The sequence below is a fragment of the Notamacropus eugenii genome, chromosome X (assembly GCF_028372415.1).
Source record: "Notamacropus eugenii isolate mMacEug1 chromosome X, mMacEug1.pri_v2, whole genome shotgun sequence".
Taxonomy (NCBI): domain Eukaryota; kingdom Metazoa; phylum Chordata; class Mammalia; order Diprotodontia; family Macropodidae; genus Notamacropus; species Notamacropus eugenii.
In genome coordinates this window covers 1,909,293-1,925,904 of record NC_092879.1, presented here as the reverse complement: position 1 = coordinate 1,925,904, position 16,612 = coordinate 1,909,293, and the positions used below count along the sequence as shown (strand labels likewise).

The following is a 16,612-nucleotide window of genomic DNA, read 5'->3' as shown; positions in this document are numbered from 1 at the left end:
TGGTCGCCAAAATTAATTTTTTATCACTTTAGACTGCTTCATAATATAATTGCAGCTTCTAGGCAGGGATAGTACCCTTGGAGTCTTTCCTCATCAGACCATATCTCACATATTGTAATCCTATCTGGGCATGAAATTTTAAGGAAAATGTATTCATAAAGTGTAGCTAATTCAGAAAACAAAGAGGAAGGAAAAGGGACTTGAATCCATACAATCTGAAGACTGTAAAATCAAGGTGTTATTTAGTTTGGAAAACGCAAGATCCACAATGGGGGGCTATGTTCAATATGTTCAAGTATTTGAAGGACTGGTTGCACAGCAGAGATTAACCTTTTCACTTTGGCCGAGAGAATAGAACTACGAATAGGAACAATGGGTGCATACTACTAAATAAATAAATGTAGATTGAATGACTGGAAAATAAAATAAATTTAAACAAAAAAAAATCGTACTGCTTTTCAACAACTGAAGCTTATCAAAGATAGAACTGGATGCCTAAAAATGTGGTAGGTTCCCAGTCCTTGAAAATCTTCAAGCAGAGACAGGATAAAAACATCTGAGGTGCATTGAGATGAGAATTCCATTAATGAATTGCTTGAACTAGATATCCACTGAAGAACCAAACAACTCGAATATTACATAAACCTCTTTGCCAAACTCAAACCAGTATATAAATGCTAGCTAAAGTAAAGAAATGAGCATAATTAGGTTTCTGGAATTTCAGACTCTGATTTTATCACAAATAATGGGTAAGTGAACTAGATAATGTTAATAACATGAATATACCTTAGATTCTTCCTCTATAGTATATGGACCACAGTATCTGTTCTGACCACTTCATCCCTTTAAATGAAACATTACATATGCAAACACTGTGAAAAATATTAAAAATAAAAATTATTATAACAATCATGCAAAAATTGCATATCTTTCTTAAAGCATAGTACAAACCTTAAAGCAGTAGATAAATATTTACTTAAAAAAAAGCTGCACTCCTACCTATCTCAACCTCAATTAATGTGTTCCTGTTTTCTGACCTATAAGTTTTAGCTTTCTTGTCCTTAAGGATAAGATCATATGTTGTTAAAGTTCTTTTAATGCTCATCATTATGAAAATGAATTGTATCTGAATTGAAGTAAGTAAGAAATTTTGAAAGAAGTTCTTCAGCTCTCTTAGAGAGTGAAATTTCATGGCAGTAAATGAATGAAAAGATGGTTCCCTTTTCCTCTAACTAATCAGGGATTTGATAAATCACCGTGACACTCAAGCATTTATCACGATTATGAGTGATTAAATTCATAGAAGCAAGTTGCTAGACAAGAAGTAAAAGGTAACCAGATCATCATTTTCATAACAATTGGAGATTTTTTAAAATTTGTTTTATTTTTGCTGTCCTGGTGGGCAGAAAGATTCCTAATGAGCTGCTGATCAATCCTCCTCTCAGAAATTTCTCTAAACTTCACTGGTGAGGATAACTGCAAAACCAAAGGGAATAGACTGGTAGGCAAATAATTAAATCCATGATAAAGCCAAGAATAAAGCTGTAGTTTTGGATGTTTTTTTTTGTTTAGTTTTCTTTTTCCTCTTACCAATGCAAAATCTGAGTGAGGATCCTGGGACTTGACTTCAGCTTTTGTGGTCACTGCAGAAGAGTCATAATTGGTTTTTTTTTTTCCTTTCATTTTTGACAGGAGACCTGAAACCAACCTAGGAAGGAATTGGGGCTTTCATTTCCTTAACCAGGAATTTATAAGATTGAAAAAGACATTATACATGGCATTCCAGAATCCATGCAGGATGCTAACTTTGTTCAGTGACGTTTCAAGTGCAAAGAATTTCTTTAGGCTTAGTAACACAATTGGACTTTGAACAATTTCTGTCCCTTATATCCTTCAATTATTAAAACCTATTGAATTGCTTGCAAAACATTTACCTGACTAAAAGCACAGCCACCTTTTGTAATGACATTGCTGGGAATGTCTTCAAAGTACTTTAGTTTTGGTTTAATTTATTAATGATAGAAAGCTAAAAATTCCAACTGCCAGATTCGTATGGCGAGTTCTTTTCATGTACTGGAGATTCCATCATGATTGCATGAATCACCAAGTAAGGAGCCCCGGATTCAGAACTTGCTGGGACTTTAGAGAATATCCAATACCAAATATTGATCGAGCTAGGGAAAGAGAAGCTAGGATGAGAAAATAGTTACCTTTTTCAAATGGAAGAAAAATTAATTAGCATCTTCTTTCTATGATGAATAATTTGAAATTGTAGAGAGACATAGAAGATATAGATATAAAAATGTATATGAGTTTTCAATGCAACCCATTCATCCTCCTCCCCACACACAAAAGTCATGAAAAGAATTCAGTTGGTAAACCATTTTCTGTTAATTCTTGTTTTCATTGCATTTGGAGGAGCTCCTTAAATTGATCGATATCCTGCACTGCTTTTCCCAGTGGGAACATATTTTATTCCATTTTGCTTTTTTCAATTTTTAATGAGATCTTCAGGTTCTCAAATCCACATTTCTGCATTAGTTAATGAGCTATTGTATGTGATGTCATAGAGCAAGTCCACAGAGAAGAATCTGGGAATTTAAATCTTGCCTTGGCTAGTCCATTTCTTCATCGAGTGATGCCTGGCAATTCATTTCACAGCTTTGTGACTGATTTTTTCCTCTGTGTGAAATGGGACTAATGATGCTTAACTCCTAGTCTCAGTGTGTACTTAGGAAAACACTGAAACGATAATCTAAAAGAACTATACTCTTTTCTTCTGGGTAGCATTTCTGTGGAAAACAGTATTCAACCTCTAGAAATTAGGACAGGGAGCTTAGGTATAGAAATAATTATTTCAAAATTAAATGGAGCAAACCATCAGGACGTGGTGACAGGAGACCTGGATAAAAACCAGAGGATGCAACTGCTATAGCTAATTAGATGTGGACTTTGCAAGAATGGGTGGCTGAATAAATAGGACTGAGGGAGACCTGAGTTTGATCCTTTCCTCATACTCTTACTGTCTAAGTATTTAGGTCTAGGAATTTACTTTGTGTCAGACTCAGCTTCCTCATCAGAAAAAATGAAATAGAAATAGCTTCTACCTTATAGGATTGGAAAAAGGATCAAGTGTGAAAACAAATTTACAATATTTTACAAACCTCAAGGTCAAATTGGGCTGTTGATACTATTACTACTTGGCTGTTTGTTTTCCTTTTTTCTCCAAAAGGACCAAAATGACATCACTATGAAGGGGTGAAGATAAGGAAAGCAAAGCTATTTATATTGATATGAAAATGCTATAAATGAATATTAACCAGAGAGAATCAAATTAAAACAGTTAAAAGGTATCATCTCACATCTATCAGGTTGGCTAATGTGGCAGAAATGGAAAATGATGAATGTTGGAGATGTGGAAATTTGGAATACTAATGCACTGCTTGTGGAACTGTGAAGTGTTCTGATCATTCTGGAGAGGAATTTGGAACTATGCCTAAAAGTTTATAAAATTGTGCATAGGCTTTAATCCAGCAATACCACTACTCGGATTTTATGCCAAAGAGATCATAAAAAGGGGGGAAAGGGCCCATATGTACATAAAATATTTGTAGTAGCTCTTGTGTGGTGGCATAGAATTGGATATTGGGAGGATACTCATTAATTGGAAAATGGTTGAACAAGGTGAGATATATGAATATAAAGGAATATTATTGTACTATAAGAAATGAAAAGCAGACAGATTTCAGAAAATTCCTGGAATTACATGCAATGATGTTGCATGAAGTGAGAAGAACAAGGAGAATACTATATGCATTTAGAACAACAGTGTGTGATGACCAACTTCGATAGACTTGGCTCTTCTCAGCAATAAAATAATTCAAGATAATTTCAAAAACTTATGATAGAAAATGCTATCCACAGCCAGAGAAAGAATTATGGAGTCTGAATGCAGATTAAAGCATACCATGTTTTGTTTTGTTTTGTTTTTCTTTCTCAATATTTTTCCTTTTTGTTTGAATTCTTCTTTCACAATATGGCTAATGTGGAACTATGTTTAACATAATTGTACATGTACAGTCTACCAGATTGCTTGCTGTCTTGATGAGGGCAGTGAAAATGGAGGGAGTGGGAAAATTCCGGGCTTAAAAATCTTACAAAAATAAATGTTGAAAAATAACTTTGCATGTAACTGAGAAAATAAAATAAAATATTATTAAGTGTCAAAAGAATGAGTTCAACGGAAATCAATTTACTTATTCAACACCATAGCATTCAAGTTACATACATGCATGCATATGCACATATGTGTGCACACATGTATATATGTGTATATGCTCTATAATTGTCTATATTATAGGTAGATAGAAAAACAGATACTCAGATAGATAGATTGATAGATGCTAATAAAAGAAATTATTGGGATCTTGCCAAAATTGCAGAAAAATTACAGAGACTTTTGTGAGCTATTACAAATTCCCCTACGAAAATATTTAAAATTTTGACTCAAAATGAATTCTAGCGTGTAGAAACAACAAAAGGTAGGAAGAAACAATTTTCCAGATTAAGATGATTTAGAAGGTCTGCTGCTAGGGTCTATCACGCAGAGGACTGAGTGTAGCACAGTCCAGCAAAAGATTTGCTAGCCCAGGCCATGACATGCCAAGCCAGCAGCAGGCCTTGATGCAACTGAATGTTTGTGATGTCTGAAGCTCTCAGTCAACAGATGGTATGAGCATTCGACAACTGGCCAGAAGGAGATTCAAGAGGACCCGTAAGTGACATTGGGTGAAGGACTCCCTTGCATTGCCCCATGTGCCTAGTTATAGTCCCAGAGTGAAAAAGAGCACTAGAACAATATAGTTTGCAGTCACTGTGAAGCAGGATTACTTCAGGGTAGAAAAGAGTGCTTGTCATTACTCAGAAATATTCTCACTAGCAGTGACCATATATTTTCTTAGATCATATCACCTTGCAATAACTGAATATTTACAGCGACACCTAGATCTAGTTTTGAAAATGGCAGCATGGAAAATCTGAAGCTTTGGAGAGTGACTTCTGCACCTTGGGTTAAGAGCCTTACTTAAAAATAGCACTAAAATTAAATAATTAGCTAGAAAAATGAGCAAACAAGAAAAAGTACCTAACTATAGAAAGCTACTGTTGCGACAGGAAAGATCAAAACACGACTTGAGAAGAAAATTAAATCAAAGTAAAAATTGTACATAGGTATCAGGACCAAAAAGAACTTCCAGAAGAATTTTTAAAGGATTTTGAAAACCTAACAAGAGAGATAAAGAAAACACTAGAAAAAATAAATTAGAGTAATGAAAGATAATCATGAAAAAAATATCAAAAGCTTGTAAAGGAGGTGCAAAAATTATTGAAAATAACACCTTAAAAAACAAAATCAGGAAAGTAGTAAAAGGGGCACAAATATTTACTGAAGAAAGTAACTTCTTAAAAAACTGAATTCGGCATATGAAAAAGAAGTTACAAAAGCTCACTGAAGAAACAATTGCCTAGATTTCCCGTTCTGGGGGCCAAGATGGTGGAGTGATGGAGTGATGGGTAACTGCTATCTCCCTCTCCTTGTTGACCTTAACCAGCCTAGAGATTATCTTCTCAGGAAAAATCCTGTTACAGTGGGAGCAGCAGAAGGGGTAAATGGACTCTCAGCCACGGAGGCTAGAAAGATCCTAAGGAGGGTTCCTCTTGCTGTGGCCAAAGGCGAGCAGTGCAGGATCAGAGCTGTCCCAGACAGCCCCACCTCAACAAACCAGGAGAAGATCCTGAACCCCAGGGGGATGAATGCAACAACTGCCAACATCAGGACCCCAGGCGTGCCTCAGCACCTCAGTGCAACTGAGAAGACACTAATGCAGAAAGCTGAGCTTTCTCAACCTGAGCAGGGGAGCTTCTGGCATCCAGGCTACCCCTCCACCACACTTAACAAGCTACCTTCAGGGTAACTGTGGTGAAACCCAAAAAAACCTAACAGGCCTCTGCTTTCAAACTCCAGAGAGCTCAGCACCAGATAAGCTGCAGCATGTAATTTCTAGATGAAAGAACCAGAGGCCACAACAAACAAAGCCTCAAGTTTTAAGCACAAGAACTGTGGGACAGAGCTCCCTGTGCGACAGACATAGAGATCTACTTTAAAAGTCATGAAAAGGGTGATTATCATTAGGAAAAAGCAAAGCAGAAAAGAAAAGACCACAGAATCTTTCTATGGGGACAAGGACCAAAACACAAACACCAAAGAGGTCAATATTGAGACTGTACTCCCATCTGAAACTTCAGAAAGGAATATGACCTCGTCAGAAGCACAAAGAGCCTTCTTGGAAGAGCTCTGGAAGGAAGGATTTTGAAACCCAGATCAAAGAAATAGATGAAAAAGTGGCCAATGATTTTTAAAATATGAAGAAAAGAATTGATTGAAGAGAACATCTCATAAAAAGGAAAATTGGAGAAATGGAAAAGGAAGTACAAAACCTAACTGGTGAAAATAACTCCTGAAAAGAAACAATGGGAGAGATGGAAAAGAAGATGCAACAGCAACTGAAGAAAACAATTTGATAAAAAATAGAATCTGGCAAATAGAAGCTGATGAATCTATGAGACATCAAAAATCCTTCACACAGAATCTAAAGAATGAAAAGACAGAAGAACATGTAAACTACATAATTGGAAAAAACAACTGACCTGGACAGTAGATCCAGTAGAGAAAATCTAAGAATTATTGGTCTACCAGAAAGCCATGGTAAAAAGAATAGCCTGGACAATATCATACAAGAAATCAAAAAGGAAAATTGCCCAGAAGTCCTAGATCCAGAGGGCAAAATAATCATCAAAAGAATCCATCATTCACCTGCTGAAAGGGACCCCAAACTAAAAGAATCAAGGAATATCACTGTCAAATTCCAGAACTGTCAAGTGAAGGAGAAAATACTTCAGGCATCCAGAAAAGAAACAATTCAAATATCGAGGAGCTACAGTCAGGATCACACAGAACCTTGAATCTTCTACATTAAAAGACAGAAAGAATTGAAATACGATATTCTACAAGGCTAAGGAGCTGGGATGATAATCAAGGATTAATTACCCAGCAAAGTTGAGCATAATATTTCAGGCAAGGAGATGGACATTCAACTAAATAAGGAATTTCCAGACCTTCCTGATGAAAAGGCCAGAATTCAATAGAAAAATTGATCTTCAAACACAGGTCTAAAGAGAGTCATAAAAAGGCAAACAGGGGAAAAATGCTTGTTACACAATATGGGCAGAGTTCACATCCCTATAAGGGAAGATGATACTTGCTCATTTTGAGAATTACCTTTGTGTTATGGAATGTAAAAGGGATATACGTAGGTAGAAGAAGTGGGTACAAATTAAATGATGTGATGATAACTAACGTGTTTTAAGGGTGCAAAGCTATTGTAATGGGAGATGTGAAAAGGAGGAGGCAGAAAAAAATAAATTCTGTCACAGGAAGAGACATAAAACTATATTACAATAGAGGGAAAGAGGGGAGGGAGATGATTATTGTTTGAGAGGCACTCTCATTTGATTGGATTCAAGGAGGGTACAGCAAATTCAGTTAAGTATAGAAATACAACTATCTTTATAGGGAATAGGAGGGGAAGGTGGAAAGAAAAGGGAGGGGAAAATACAGGGGAGGGAAGAAGTAGTAAGGAAAAAGGTGATTAAAAGGGACAGGGGCTGAAAGAAGGGAGGGAAGACTAAGGAAGGCAGTGGTCAAAAATTAAAACTCCATTGTGGAGGGGAAAGGAGAAGGGAGAACGAGAAGCATAAACAAGGAGTAAAGGGATGGAGGGAAAGACACAGATTGTAATCATAACTGTGAATATGAATGGGATAAACTCTCCCATAAAACGGAGACGGATAGCAGAATCGATTAAAAACCATAACCCAACAATACGTTGTTTACATGAAACGTATTTGAAAAGGGGAAATACACATAGAGTAAAGGTAAAAGATTGGAGCAGAACTTATTGTGCTTCAGCTGACATAGAAAAACCAGGGTTAGCAATCCTAATCTCAGACAAAGCAAAGGCAGAAATAGATATAATCAAAAGAGATAAGAAGGAAACCATACCCTGCTAAAAGGCACTGTAAACAATGAAGCAATTTCCTTACCAAACATATATGCTCCAAGTGATACAGCATCCAAATTGTAAGAGGAGAAGTTAAGGGAGTTACAGGAAGAAATAGACAGCAAAACTATACTAATATTGGACATCAACCTCGCACTATATGAACTTGATAAATCTAACCTCAAAATAAGCAAGAAAGAAATTCAGGAGGTGAATAGAACTCTGGATAAGGTAGATACGATAGATGTCTGGAGAAAACTGAATGGGGCTAGAAAGAAATATACCTTTTCCTCAGTGGTACGTGACACATATACAAAAATTGACCATGTTCTAGGGCACGAAAGCCTCACAATCCAGTGCAATAAGGCAGAGACTGTCAATGCATCCTTCTTGGATCCTAATACAATAAAAATTATATGTAATAAAAGGCCATGGAATGATAAACAAAAAATTAATTGGAAACTAAATAATCTAATCCTAAAGAATGATTGGGTTAAACAACAAATTGTAGAAACGATCAACAACTTCATTCAAGAGAATTATACGAAATTTTGTGGAATACTGGAAAAGCAGTTCTTAGGGGAAGTTTTATATCTTTGAGTGCCTACATGAATAAAATAAAGAAAGAGGATATCAACAAATTGGGCACGCAGCTGAAAAAGCTCGAAACAGAACAAATTGAAAATCCCCAAATAAATACCAAATAAGAAATATTGAATACCAAAGGAGAGATTAATAAAAATAAAATTAAGAAAACTATTGAACCAATAAATAAAATTAGGAGGTGGTTTTATGAAACACCAATAAAATTCATAAACATTTGGTCAATTTGATTAAAAAAAAGCAAGAAGGAAACAAAATTACCAATATCAAGAAGGAAAAGGGTGAACTCACCTTCAATGAGGAGGAAATTAAAACAATAAAAAAACTACTTTGCCAAATGTGTGCCCATAAATTGGAGAATTTGAAAGAGATGGATGTTTATTTTAAAAGATACACATTGCCCAGACTAACAGAAGAGGAAGTTGAATGCTTAAATAACCCCACCTCAGAAAAAGAAATTGAACAAACTATCAATGTACTCCCTAGGAAAAAATCTTCAGGGCCAGATGAATTCAAAAGTGAATTCAATCAAACAATTAAAGAACAGTTAATTTCAAAACAATATAATCTATTTGGGAAAACGGAGCACTCCCAAAATCTTTTTATGATCCAAATATGATTTTGATACTCAAACCAGGAAGACCCAAAACAGAGAAAGAATATTGTAGACGAATTTCTCTAATGGATACAGATGCAAAAATTTTAAAAAGCATTTTAGAAAAAAGAATACAGTAGCTAAACACGAAAATAATACATTATGCTCAGATTGGATTTATATCAGGAATACAGGGCTGCTTCAATATCAGGAAAGTTATTAATATTATTGAGCATGTCAACAACAAAGCTAACATAAACCACATGATTATCTCAGCAGATGCAAAAATAGCTTTTGACAAAATACATCAAAAATTCCTATTGAATACACTAAGGAACATAAAGATAAATGGAACATTCCATAAAATAATAAGCTTTAACTACCCAAAACCTTTAACAAGCATTATATGCAATGAGGATAAGCTAGATGCATTTTCAATAAGATCAGGGGTGAAAGAAGGACGTCCATTATCATCACTACTGTTCACTATGGTACTAGAAATGCTAACTGTAGCCATAAGAGAGGAAACAGAAATGGAAGGAATTAGATTAGCCAAAGAAAAAAAACTAAGGTTTTACTCTTTGCAGATGATATGACACTATACTTAGAGAATCCCAGAGAATCAAGTAAAAAACTACATGAAATATTAAATAACTTTGACAAAGTTTCGAGTTTCAAAATAAACCCACACAAATCTTCTGCATGTCTATATATTACTAACAAAGCCCAATAGCAAGAGGTAGAAAGAGAAACCCCATTTAAAATTATGGTAGATAATATAAAATATTTGGGAGTCTGCCTGCCAAAACAAGCCCTGGGACTATATGAACACAATTACAAAACATTTTTCACACAAATAAAGTCAGATTGTAAGTAAGAGGAAAAAAAATCAGTTGCTAGTGTGTAGGCTGAGCCAATACAATAAAAATGAAAGGGGGTGGAGCCAAGATGGCAGAGTAGAAAGACACACATACGCTAGCTCCAAACCCACAGCCCATAAAATATCTGTAAAAAAGAACTCCCAACAAGTTCTGGAGCAGCAGAAGCCACAGAACAATGGAGCAGACAAGATTTCTATTCCAGAGAGCCCTGAAAACCTCTCGCAAAAGGTCCTTCACCCTGCGGACCCGGAGCCGAACCCAGCCCTGCCTTGGATGCGCGGTGCCTAGTGGAGCAGATCCGAGCAGGCTTCAAGGACAGAATCTCCACTGGCTGTGCTGGTCCCTCCACCCACAGGTGACAGGGATAGGTGAGAGGGTTTCTTTGGTGGGTCGAGAGGGGAGTGGGGTGCCCCCATAACTCAGGCGCCCTCAGGAGGCAACAGCAGAACCGGGAGCAGACCAGGGCTCCCCAAGCAGGCAGGAGCCCAGAGCCATTGTTAAAGGTCTCTGCATAAACTCCCTGAGGGAAGTGAGCCACTTGTGGAGGCCCTGGCCCCACCTGACCACCTGAACTTAATCTCACATTGAATAGCAGCCCTGCCCCCGCCCAAAGCCCTGAAGCTGGAAAGCAGCATTTCAATCTCAGACCCCAAGCGCTGGCTGGCAGATCTGGAGGAAAAGTGGGTGTGAAGAGAATACTCAGAAGTCAAGTCACTGGCTGGGAAAATGCCCAGAAAAGGGAAAAAAAAATAAGACTATAGAGGTTACTTTCTTGGTGAACAGGCATTTCCTCCCTTCCTTTCTGATGAGGAAGAACAATGCTTACCATCAGGGAAAGACACAGAAGTCAAGGCTTCTGTATCCCAGCCCACTCAATGGGCTCAGGCCATGGAAGAGCTCAAAAAGGATTTAGAAAATCAAGTTAGAGAGGTGGAGGAAAAACTGGGAAGACAAATGAGAGACATGCACGCAAAGGATGAAAAACAAGTAAACACCCTGCTAAAGGAGACCCAAAAAAATGCTGAAGAAAGCAACACCTTGGAAAATAGCCTAGCTCAATTGGCAAAAGAGGTTCAAAAAGCCAATGAGGGCAAGAATGCTTTCAAAAGCAGAATTAGCCAAATGGAAAAGGAGATTCAGAAGCTCACTGAAGAAAATAGTTCTTTCAAAATTAGAATGGAACAGATGGAGGCTAATGACTTTATGAGAAATCAAGAAATCACCAAACAAAAACAAAAGAATGAAAAAATGGAAGATAATGTGAAATATCTCATTGGAAAAACAACTGACCTGGAAAATAGATCCAGGAGAGACAATTTTAAAATTATGGGACTACCTGAAAGCCATGATCAAAAAAAGAGCTTAGACATCATCTTTCATGAAATTATCAAGGAAAACTGCCCTTAGATTATAGAACCAGAGGACAAAATAAATATTCAAGGAATCCACAGAACAGCGTCTAAAAGAGTTCCGAAAAGAGAAACTCCTAGGAACATTGTGGCCAAATTCCAGAGTTCCCAGGTCAAGGAGAAAATATTGCAAGCAGCTAGAAAGAAACAATTCAAGTATTGTGGAAATACAATCAGGATAACACAGGATCCAGCAGCTTCTACATTAAAGGATCAAAGGGCATGGAATATGATATTCCAGAAGTCAAAGGAACTAGGACTAAAACCAAGAATCACCTACCCAGCAAAACTGAGTATAATACTTCAGGGGAAAAACTGGTCTTTCAATGAAATAAAGGACTTTCAAGCATTCTTGATGAAAAGACCAGAGCTGAAAAGAAAATTTGACTTTCAAACACAAGAATGAAGAGAAGCATGAAAAGGTAAACAGCAAAGAGAAGTCATAAGGGACTTACTAAAGTTGAACTGTTTACATTCCTACATGGAAAGACAATATTTATAACTCTTGAAACTATTAAGCGTCTGGGTACTGGGTGGGATTACACACACACACACATGCACACTCACACGCACACACACATAGAGACAGAGTGCACAGAGTGAATTGAAGATGATGGGATCATATCTTAAAAAAATGAAATCAAGCAGTGAGAGGGAAATATATTGGGAGGAGAAAGGGAGAAATGGAATGGGGCAAATTATCTCTCATAAAAGAGGCAAGCCAAAGACTTATTAGTGGAGGAATAAAGAGGGGAGGTGAGAGAAAAACATGAAGTTTACTCTCATCACATTCCACTAAAGGAAGGAATAAAATGCACACTCATTTAATATGAAAACCTATCTTACAGTACAGGAAAGTGGGGGATAAGGGGATAAGCAGGGTGGGGGGGGATGATGGAAGGGAGGGCATGGGGAGGAGGGAGCAATTTGAGGTCGACACTCATGGGGAGGGACAGGATCAAAAGACGGAATAGAAGTCATGGGGAGCAGGATAGGATGGAGGGAAATATAGTTAGTCTTATACAACACGACTATTATGGAAGTCGTTTGCAAAACTACACAGCTTTAGCCTACATTGAATTGCTTCCCTTCCAAAGGGAAGGGGTGGGGAGGCCGGGAAGTAATGAAGTTGGCACTCAAAGTTTCAGGAACAACTGTAGAGTACTGTTCTTGCCACTAGGAAATAAGAAATATAGGTAAAGGGGTATAGAAAGTTATTTGGCCTTACAGGACAAAAGAGAAGATGGAAACAAGGGCAGAGATGGATGATAGAAGAGAGGGCAGATTGGTGATAGGGGCCATTAGAATGCTTGGTGTTTTGGGGTGGGGGAGGGGGAAAAGGGGGAGAAAATGTGGAACCCAAAATTTTGTGAAAATGAATGTTAAAAGTTAAATAAATAAATTAAGTAAAAGAAAAAAATTATGAAGAGGAAAAAAAATAAAAATGAAAATTCCACCTAAACTATTTTTGTTATTCAATACAATACCAATCAAATTATCAGATAATTAACCTGTAGAGCTACACAAAATAATATCAAAATTCACCTGAAAATGTGAAAGGTCCAGAACATCAATGGAAGTAATGAAAAGAAACGCTAGGGATGGTGGCCTACCTCTATCAGATCTCAAATTGTATTATAAAGCAGCATTTTTCAAAACTACTTGATTCTGGCTAAGAAACAGAAAGGTAGACCAGTCAAATATGTTAGGTACCCAAGAAACAATAGTCAATTTATATAGCAGTCTCCTGCTTGATAAACCCTAGGACCACAGCTTCTGGGATAAGAACTCACTGTTCGACAAAACTTGCTGGGAAACCTAGATAACAGTATGGCGGAAGCTAGACATAAACCAGTGCCTGACACTGCACACAAGAACAAAATTCAAATGAGTACATAATCTAGGTATAAAGACTGATGCTATAAACAAATTAGTGAAGCAAAGAATAGCGTACTTATCAGATTTATTGATGAGGGAAAATTTTTTGACTAAACGAGACATAGGAAATATTATGAAATGTAAAATGGGTAATTTTAATTACATTAAATTGAAAAGTTTTTGCACAAACAAACCCAATGCAACCAAGATTAGGAGAGAATCGGAAAAGCTGGAAAGAATTTTTGCAACTAGTGTCTGTGATAAGGTCTCATTTTTAAAATATATAGAGAACTGAGACAAATGTACAAGAATACAAGGAATTTCCCAATAGATAAAATGGTCAAATGATATCAACAGGCAATTTTCAGAGGAAGACATCGAATCTCCTTATAGTCATATGAAAAAAAATCCTCTACATCACTATTGATTAGGGAGATGCAAATCAAAACAACTCTGAGATAACACATCACACCTATCAGATTGGCTAACATGACAAAACAGCATGATGATAAATTTTGGAGATGTGAGAGAGTTGAAAAACTAGTTAATTGTCGGTGGAGCTGTGAGCTGATCCAGCCACTCTGGAGCGCAATTTTGAATTACATCTAAAAGGCTAGAAAATGTGCATACCCTTTGACCCAGCAATACCACTTTCTAGGACTCTATCCCCAAGACATCATAAAATTGGGAAAAGGTCCCACATGTACAAAAATATTTACAACAGAACACTTTGTGGTGGGCAAAAACTGAAAGTCAAGGAGATGTCCATCAATTGGGGAATGGCCGAATCAATTGTGGCATATGAATGTAATAGAATACTAATGTGCTGTAAGAAATGATGAACAGGAAGACTTCAGAGAGGCCTCTAAAGACTTATTTGAACTGATGCTGAGAGAAAGGAGCAGAACCAGGAGAACTTTGTACACAGCAACAAACACAGTGTGTGAGGATTTTTTCTGGCAGACTTAGAACTTCATCGCAATACAAGGACTCAAAAATTCTCGGTAGGCTCTTAAGACATAATGCCTTCCACATCCAGAGAAAGAACTACGAAGTTTGATCGCAGTATACAGCAGATAATTTTCTTTAGTATTACGTTTTGGATTGTGTTATGATTTCTCCCATTCATTTTAATTCTTCTGTGCAATATGACTAAGGTCAAATTGTGTTTAGTAAGAATGTATGTGTATAAGCTATATAAAATTGTATGCCATCTTGGGGAGTGATGGGAAAGGGACGGGGGAAGAAGGGGGAGGGAGGGGAAAAATTTAAGGTATTTGAAAGTGATTGTAGAACACTGAAAACAAATAAAATAATAATAAAAAAGAAGATAATTGTTTAAAAATTACAATTGGTAAGGGGAAGATGATGAATGTAGGAGACATCTAGAAAGAATAAACAGTCAAAATGGAAAAACTGGACATGTGAAATAGTACGTTGCAAAAAAACAAATGACCTTGAATATAGCTGTAGAAGATATAAGTAAGGAGTTGTTGTGCTTTGTCCTTCATTCTTGACGAAGACCATGACATAACGATGATGACATCACTTTCAGCTGACTTTGATTTGAGCACGGGAGAGCTGTGAAAGACCAACAAACTCACTTTCTACTCCTGATTCCTTTGGTACACTGGGCTTATATCCATCAGGAAAACTGGAGATGAACTAGGATGCAATGTGAGACCCTGGCCCTTTCAGGCTAAGGTCTTATCTCATTCTCAATTTGAGTGAGATATACCCATTCAATGATTAAGCTTCTTTAAGTAATTACTCAAGTGATCGTCAGACCTACAAGATCTGACCAAGGCCTTTGACACTGTTAGTAGTGAGGACTTATGGAAAATTACATCAAAATTTGGTTGCCCAGAGAATTCATCAATATTGTACCTCAATTTCTTTTATTTTCTTTTTTTTTTAATTTTTAATTTTTAATTTATTTTTTTATATTTTTTTCTTTCATTTTTTAAATTATTTTTTAATGTTTAACAATCACTGCCATACAATTGAGATTTTATCCCCTCCCACACCTACCCCCCACTACCCCCCTCCCTTCACATGACTGCATACAATTCTGTATAGGTTCTACATATACTTTCCTATTGAGTACGTTTTCACTATAGTCATGTTATGTAATCGGACTAAAATAAATGGAAGAAGTCAAATCAAAACATGATACACAAAATCATACACATACACAAACATGATCTGCTACACTCTGAGAATGACTTCCATATTTCTTTCTCTGAGTGTGGAAGGCATTTTGCCTTAGAGAACCACCACTGGGATTTTTTTTTTAAGAAGTTCTTGCGTTATTACAAAATTCCAAGTCTACCAGAAAAAACTCTCGCACACTGTGGTCGTTGCTGTGCACAAAGTTCTCCTGGTTCTGCTCCTTTCACTCAGCATCAGGTCCTATAAGTCCTTCCAGGCCTCTCTGAAGTCTTCTTGTTTATCATTTCTTATGGCACAATAGTACTTCATTACATTCATATACCATAATTTATTCGGCCATTCCCCAATTGATGGGCATCCCCTTGACTTCCAGTTTTTGTCAACTACAAAGAGTGCTGCTATAAATATTTTTGTACATGTGGGACCCTTTCCCATTTTTATGATCTCTTGGGGATACAGTCCTAGTAGCGACATTGCTGGGTCAAAGGGTATGCACATTTTTGTAGCTCTTTGGGCATAGTTCCAAATTGCTCTCCAGAATGGTTGGATGCGCTCGCAGCTCCACCAACAATGAATGAGTGTTCCAACTCTCCCACATCCTCTCCAGCATTTATCATTTTCTTGTTCTGTCATGTTTGCCAATCTTATAGGTGTGATGTGGTACCTCAGAGTTATTTTGATTTGCATCTCTCTAATCAACAGTGATTTAGAGCATTTTTTCATATGATTATTGATATCTTTAATTTCTTCTTCCGAAAATTGCCTGTTCATATCCTTTGACCATTTATCAATTGGGGAATGACTTGTATGATTATACATTTGAGTCAGTTCTCTATATATTCTAGAAATGAGGCCTTTATCCCCGAGCTTAGCTGTAAAAATTCTTTCCCAATTTACTATATCCCTCCGGATTTTGGTTGCATTGGGTTTGGTTGTGCAAAAACTTCTCAGTTTAAT

General features: G+C 36.8%; 1 pseudogene; it reads left to right on the top strand.

The window, feature by feature from the left end:
• Nucleotides 1-5,807: 5,807 nt before the first annotated feature.
• LOC140515795 (olfactory receptor 5W2-like) overlaps nucleotides 5,808-16,612 on the top strand; it is a 32,827-nt pseudogene continuing 22,022 nt past the window's right edge.